Genomic DNA, 6,990 nt, shown 5'->3' with positions numbered 1-6,990 from the left:
TAATCAAAGCCTTTTACCTCAAATTGGAACTTTTTGTTTTCAGAAAGGTAAGAACACAACCAGTAAAGTTACCAAACTATAAATGAATAATCTAAGTGCTTGTAAGTAGTTTGGTTGTATCTTTTAGTTGAATATTGTAACTGGTGTGTTATTGCTATTAGAAATAAATTGTGCTATTAGTGATATGGAGTAAAAATAAAAGGGTTGAAACCTCCATGTGGTTCATGATATAGTCACAAGCAAATCATGATGCTGGATTAATATTAAAAGCTGGAAGAATACCACATTTTACCTTCATATCCCTATTACTTTCCATTGTTCTACTGTAAGCTTCTTTATTGCAGAAAGCAGGAGACATTTTAGATTTCGCTGATTAGATATTATATTTAGACCATGGGTCCCACTCTGACTGCAGAGGGCCTTCCTAGGAGATAACCCCCAAGGCTGGATGGCAAGAGCCACTTATCCTAAAAGTGAGGGGACACTTGTAGGTGGAAGAATAATATAAGAAAGCCTATTCATTTTCACAAGGGGATGAGACATTCTGCCAACCTTGTTTTTTATACTCATGGCTGCTTGAAACATAGCTTGGACTTACAGCATTCAACAACATTTGTCTTGGTGTAAGTACTGTTTAATATAAGAACCCCCCCCCCCCCCCAAGAATAATTTCAGTGCCAAATATTCAGAAAATGGACCCTCTTACTCAGAGATGTCTTTTAAAGGAATAATGAATAATGCTAATGAAATAATTCCATAACCTTTACCTGTCTTGCACAGTACTATGTAGATCCCTTAAGCAGTTTTGAATGAGGCACATAAAACTGAAAACATAGTTCAATAAAAAATATATATATGTATGTATGTATATGTGTGTTAGTTAAGGGCAAAACCTGGTGGTCTGGCAAGTCTAGTTTCTCCAAGAGTTTCTGGGCGAATCCCAAAGTTACCACTTTTTTTTGGCACTCGCCCACATCCAATCCGGTGAATCTAGATTGGTCCAGAACTTGAAAAAGATGACTGGGCAAAACCCATTTTTTCAACAGTTTTCACTGAATTTTGGGATTTGTCCAGGCGAGTCTAGTTTCGTCCAGTGCTTCAAAATCGAAGCTAGGTAAATCTGGTTCACCCATGCCATTAATTTGGGAGAGTCTAGTTTTGTCCAAACTTCAACATCGATGCTGGGCCAATCTTGTTTTGCCTATGCCAATTATTTGGGCGAGTAGTTTTGCATTTCTACACTCTCCCCTGCCAGCTTCCAAGTCTGTTCTGGGGTACCTGCCTCACCTCCACTTCTGACAGCAATGTAGCGACGGTGCTGAAAAGGCAGGACATCAGGGCTGGTTGTTCAAACCGGCATACTGTACGTGAGCTGAATACCTCATCAGGAAAGTCCATACAGGCTTGTTTTACTTCCCTGTTACTCTCCGTTGCAAACATTACAATTGTGTTCCCACTCCTGCATGAACAAAACCACAAACCCCCAGGATGGCCATCCCGCTTACAAGCGATGTGTGTGGGCTATTTATATGCATGTGCGTAAAACTATCAATAATTCAATTAGTCGGGATACCCAATAAGGCATTACAAGGGGACTGAGTGGAGAAGCTACTAGAAAGTGATAAATCAATTACAAAGCTAAGCCAAATCAAAGTCTACAATTATAAAAATAAAACATACAAGTGACAAATAATTATGTGAAATGTAACAAGCATTATTAACCCTGTTACAATCTTAACTATCTTTTAATGACAAAACAAAAGATTTGAAGAAGAACAATTAACATACTATATCTATCTTGTGTGTGTGTGTGGCATGAAAACTGTTGAAAAAAGGGTTTCACCCATACTGGATTAAAAAAAAGGTCTCGGACTGTTATCCTTGCACTTGGTCATTTCACATCAGCAGTGTCTTTGGGTTCAAATCATGTCAGTCAATGAAATTATCAGAGGTGTGCAAGAGTATGAAAGTAAGGCATGCAATCAGCTTTCTTATCGTAGTACCATACCAGTAATAATTCTTCACAAAGAAAATGCATGTTTGTGATAGCACATATTTCTTCTAAAACTGCACATGACTGGACAATAGGTAAGATTTAGCTATAATCACTAGTTTTATATTTCTTAAAGTGTCTCTTGGGGGAAAAAAAAGTGTGTTCAGATGTTCTTGTTTAATTTGCCCAAGCAAGGTAATAAAGCAACAAATTGTCCCAAGATTTTTTGACAAAAAAGGAAATGGTAGGTATCTGTGTCTTCTTTCAGTTAGTTATAAATCACCAAGTGTTTCAGGAGATCTGTCATATCTTAATGCTAAATTGATTTGCCAGCAAATTTGCCATTTCAATTAGCATGTTACAGTTTGCATGTAACCATAACCACATTCATTTTGGTCTGTTGACTTAATACCATATTATCTACCTAATCACAACAAATGCTAAACACAAGCCGCATCTAGACTACAGAACTGTTTTGAGGCATAGATTGAACCCCTGAGAGTCATTACGGCTGTTCAGATCATAGAAAAAAAGTTTTTTTGTAACAGCATATTGATCGTCAAAGATGATCTTTGATGGCTCAAGGCTATCCAGGTCAATGAGTTATCCATCCTGTGGATGAGAAAGGGAAGAGGATTAATATATATATATATATATATATATATATATATATATATATATATATATATATAATCTTTTAAGGGTGTTCTATTTCTTAAACATGAAGATCCCACTTATTTGAAAAAGTCGGGGAAACAAAATATGGAGAAGTACAAAAACAGGATAAAGCAGAATAGGAATAATTGAAACATTCAGGAGAACCCCTGTGAACTAACCATAACCATAACACCATCTTGTTCTACTGTTGGAACCTACTCCAGGGTTACATTAAATGTGCTGTAACTACTATCATACAGTTAATATTATTAAAACAATAACAGCGTCCTATTATAATGTATAAACCCGTTTTCAATATCGCTCTCTGAAAACGACAGCAGATTTACACATTACAAAAATGGGCCCCATTCCAGCTTGTTCAAAGTTCATAAATTGAGTTTGTTCAGCATGAGTGAATGATTCAATACTGGAAATCCCTTTTTCGAAAGCTGGTATTTATTAAGCATGCAATCAAAATAAGTTCGGAAATCACACAAAACAGCTACACATTTAATATCACATTAAAAGTATTACAATGACAACTAAGATTTTAAACAACAATTTGCCAGTGAAATATTAGTACATACTGACATTACAAGGAATTGCACAATACCTGGATAGATATTTAAGAGTATTGTTACCTAGCCTGGAAAGTAGTCAAGTTTCAGCATGCTGTTACCATGTGTTTCTCCAAGCGTCAGGGCCCCTGATCTCAATGGATTAATGCTCGTTATTTTTTACCATAAGAAAATACATTTCTTTAGACACCAAATATGTTGGGTAGCAACTTTGGTTAGACATCGCAAACAGTTTAATTTTCTAGGCTGTTTCTACCTGCGTAATTCTGTGCTCCTTAGATGATTTAAGAATAAAATGCTTGCATCTTGTATTTGTAGTGATTTTAAATCAATAATGATGTTACCGGAATATTCAAAAAGTGTTGGATAGATCGTTATCACCAGACAAAGCCAGGCATATTAGATTAGATTTAATTAGATTTAGTTTTCTGTTAAAATATTAAATATCCATGACATTTGCAATATACAGTATTTGTGATGACAAAGACTAGATGATCTACAGTGTTGAGCATTTGTTAATTATTATTTATTTCTTAGCAGACACCCTTATCCAGGGTGACTTACAATTGTTACAAGATATCACATTATTTTTACATACAATTACATTATTTTTTTACACATTATTTTTACATACAATTACCCATTTATACAGTTGGAGCAATCTAGGTAAAGTAACTTGCTCAAGGGTACAGCAGCAGTGTCCCCAGCTGGGATTGAACCCACGACCCTCCAGTCAAGAGTCCAGAGCCCTAACCACTACTCCACACTGCTGTTAATTACCCTCGTAGGTGGGACGATTCTCATTGGGGGTGGCATGCCCATATAGTCCTTGGTCTATAAGACTGAAAAGCAGCCCAGTGCCAACTATGCTGAATTGTGGGTTGGTTTGGTTATATTGAGACCATCAAGTTAGTTTAACTGAAGTAAAAACTTCTCTATTCTATTGCAGCACTTTACATTCATTAGCCTGATTGGAAATGTTCCTTTCTGTGACAATCTGTCATGTGTTGTGTGACCCCCTTGTCTAATAAAGTATTTTCTGATGCAGTCATTACAGCAGCTTCCTTAGAATTATGATGGTCTCTCATCTATTTTTGGAACAGTTGCTGTCTCATGTGCCTATTAATATGAAACCGTTTGTGTGTGTGTGTGTGTATGTGTCGAATAACAAGAGATTCCAGTTTTGAATTCCACACACTGACTGATCTAAATACTGCCACTGTTTAAATAATGAATAAATGTCTTATGAAAATAAAACAAAGCATTGCATGCTTGTCTCTTTTAGTTGATTTGTAAAAATATTTTTTAAAAAGTTATAGTTCAATTATTTAAATAACGGCAAGTATTTAAATCTACCACTTTTTATATCAAGATTTGACAGATGCTTTGATTATTGTTAGGAAAGTCCTGTGAATGAAGGTTTGTTGAAGGACAATGTATGAACATGAAGTTCATCCATTTGAATTTCCTGTTCTCATGAGCTCCCCTCTGTAAAACATATTCTAAATAACCAAATTCAGTAACACCTGAATTAACTGGTTACCAAAGAGATGGAACAACTGCAGCTGCTTTACTTAGATACGTGGCTGCTTATTCAAGGTGCCTTTTTCAATCACTTGTTTTTAATATATGTTAATCAAGTAACAGTAAACACAGGAGACCGTAAATACTGGATTTATCTTAATAGAAGCAAAACTATTCTAGTCAATTAAAAAAACCTTAACTCACATAGTGTTATGTAGATGTACTGCACTTTAGTAGTAGTTTGTTTTCTTTATTATTATTTGTATGATTTGATTTTGTAATATTCACGTGTAGAATTTGCACCTTTTGTCACTGCTAATCACCCCCCTCTTTAAGCAGCTTACCTGCTAATTAAGTAATTCACCTGTTGATCAATCTGGGACATCTTTAAAAATCAGTCTCGTCAGCACAGCAGCAGTGATACACAGAAACTGCTGCTCCTGCTCCTGCTCCTGCTCCTGCTCCTGCTCCTGCTCCTGCTCCTGCCGCCCCAGGTCATGCTGCTTCTGCTCCTGCTACTCCTCCTCGTCTTGCTGCTCCTCTTGCTGCTCCTGCTTCTGCCCCTGCTGCCCCTGCTGCTCCTCCTCCTCTTCCTCCTGCTGCACCTCTTGCTGCCCCTGCTCCTGCTGCTGCTCCTCCTTGTCTTGCTGCTCCTGCTGCTGCTCCTCCTCGTCTTGCTGCTCCTCTTGCTGCTCCTGCTGCTGCCCCTGCTGCTGCTGCCTCTGCTCCTGCTCCTGCTCCTGCTACTGCCCCTGCCCCTGCTCCTGCTGCTCCTGCTGCTGCTCCTCCTCCTCCTCCTTGTCTTGCTGCTCCTCTTGTTGCTCTTGCTCTGGCTCTATTTTAAGGTTGGTGTTTGTTGTTTTGGGTTGGTTTTAATTGTAAGGAGCGATACACAGAAACTGATGCTGCTGCTGTTGATCTGTTTATTTTAAGGTAACCAAACTACCAGGATTTCCAGGCTGCGCTGGCGTTCTGGTCCATCCTTAAATCTCCTGTCTCGTGGAAGCTGCTTGTATTAGAGATTGGACTTTGTTTATAAACTTCGCCGCACTGTTAAATCCCTGTTTGGTAGAAGGATTGCATCAGTTTTAACCATACAAAAAAAGTGATTATAATTATCCGCTTCGTCTGTGTACTCTTGTGTTATTTCTTCTATTTTAGTAGTTTTTATTTTTTGTTTTATTGTAATATACAAAGCTCCAGCCTTTTTACTATGCAGTTTTTATGATAGTGCTTTGTATATTTCTTTTTGTGTTAACATTGTTTTTATTGTTTTTTCTTTTAATATACAAAGCTCCCATTTTTTTTATATTACATAATTTTATTGAATAATTTTGTTAGTTGCTTTGTGTATTTATTGTAAACTCCCTGGAAATAAATCATTTAAACTTAGCCATTTCAGTTGTCCTGTTTCCCCGTCTTGAGTTGTTACACAACAATTCCAGTGCTAAACAAAAGAACCTGTGCGGGTGGGTAATTGCCCCCGTACTTATTGAGGGGGGTGTCCACTCTGGCATAGTCAGTCACTTTTATATAAATACTCGCTACATAGACTTAATTAAACCTTGTCCTGATCTTATACCATATGTACATTCTCTTCATAAACCTGTGAGCTGCAGCAGCATATTGTTTTACAGTCACAATTATCAAAAGTGACACTGTTCTGCAGTATTTTTATGCTGAGGGTGTATGCACGATAATTTGCTGGCTTGGCATTTGCAGCTTGCGGATCGATGAGGCGTTCTGTTGCTGTTTATTGCAGGTTGCTTGATGTATTAAATAAAATAAAAATACACTCATCACAAAGCCAGGCTCTATGCATAGCTATATCTTTTTTGACATCTGACCATTGCCTTCTCCAAGATTGATAGCTTAATAAGATCAATTTGTCATGCTCTTTTTCTTTTATAACTGAGAGGTCAGTGGTTTACCTGCTTTGTGACATACCTAAAGTGGGACTATTCTACAACCATGTTCATTTTTACATTAGATGCTAAATAAATGTCTCCACTCATGTTTAATCAATGTAACGTTTAAGAAAGCTGTGGATGATTAAATGAAATTACATAAATGATCATGAATTATCTTTGTTATAACTTAAGAAACATTTAACATTTTTTAAATAGCATCTGTCTTGGCTATTGCTGAGGAAACACAAAGAAATGCCATTAAGTAATAGTTCATAATCAAAAAGCCACATGTTCTCGGTAGCCAATTGGTTTAAGGGTCACTGAAACA

Source organism: Acipenser ruthenus, chromosome 11, assembly GCF_902713425.1.
Source record: "Acipenser ruthenus chromosome 11, fAciRut3.2 maternal haplotype, whole genome shotgun sequence".
Lineage (NCBI taxonomy): Eukaryota > Metazoa > Chordata > Actinopteri > Acipenseriformes > Acipenseridae > Acipenser > Acipenser ruthenus.
Note: the sequence above shows the minus strand (reverse complement) of the source record.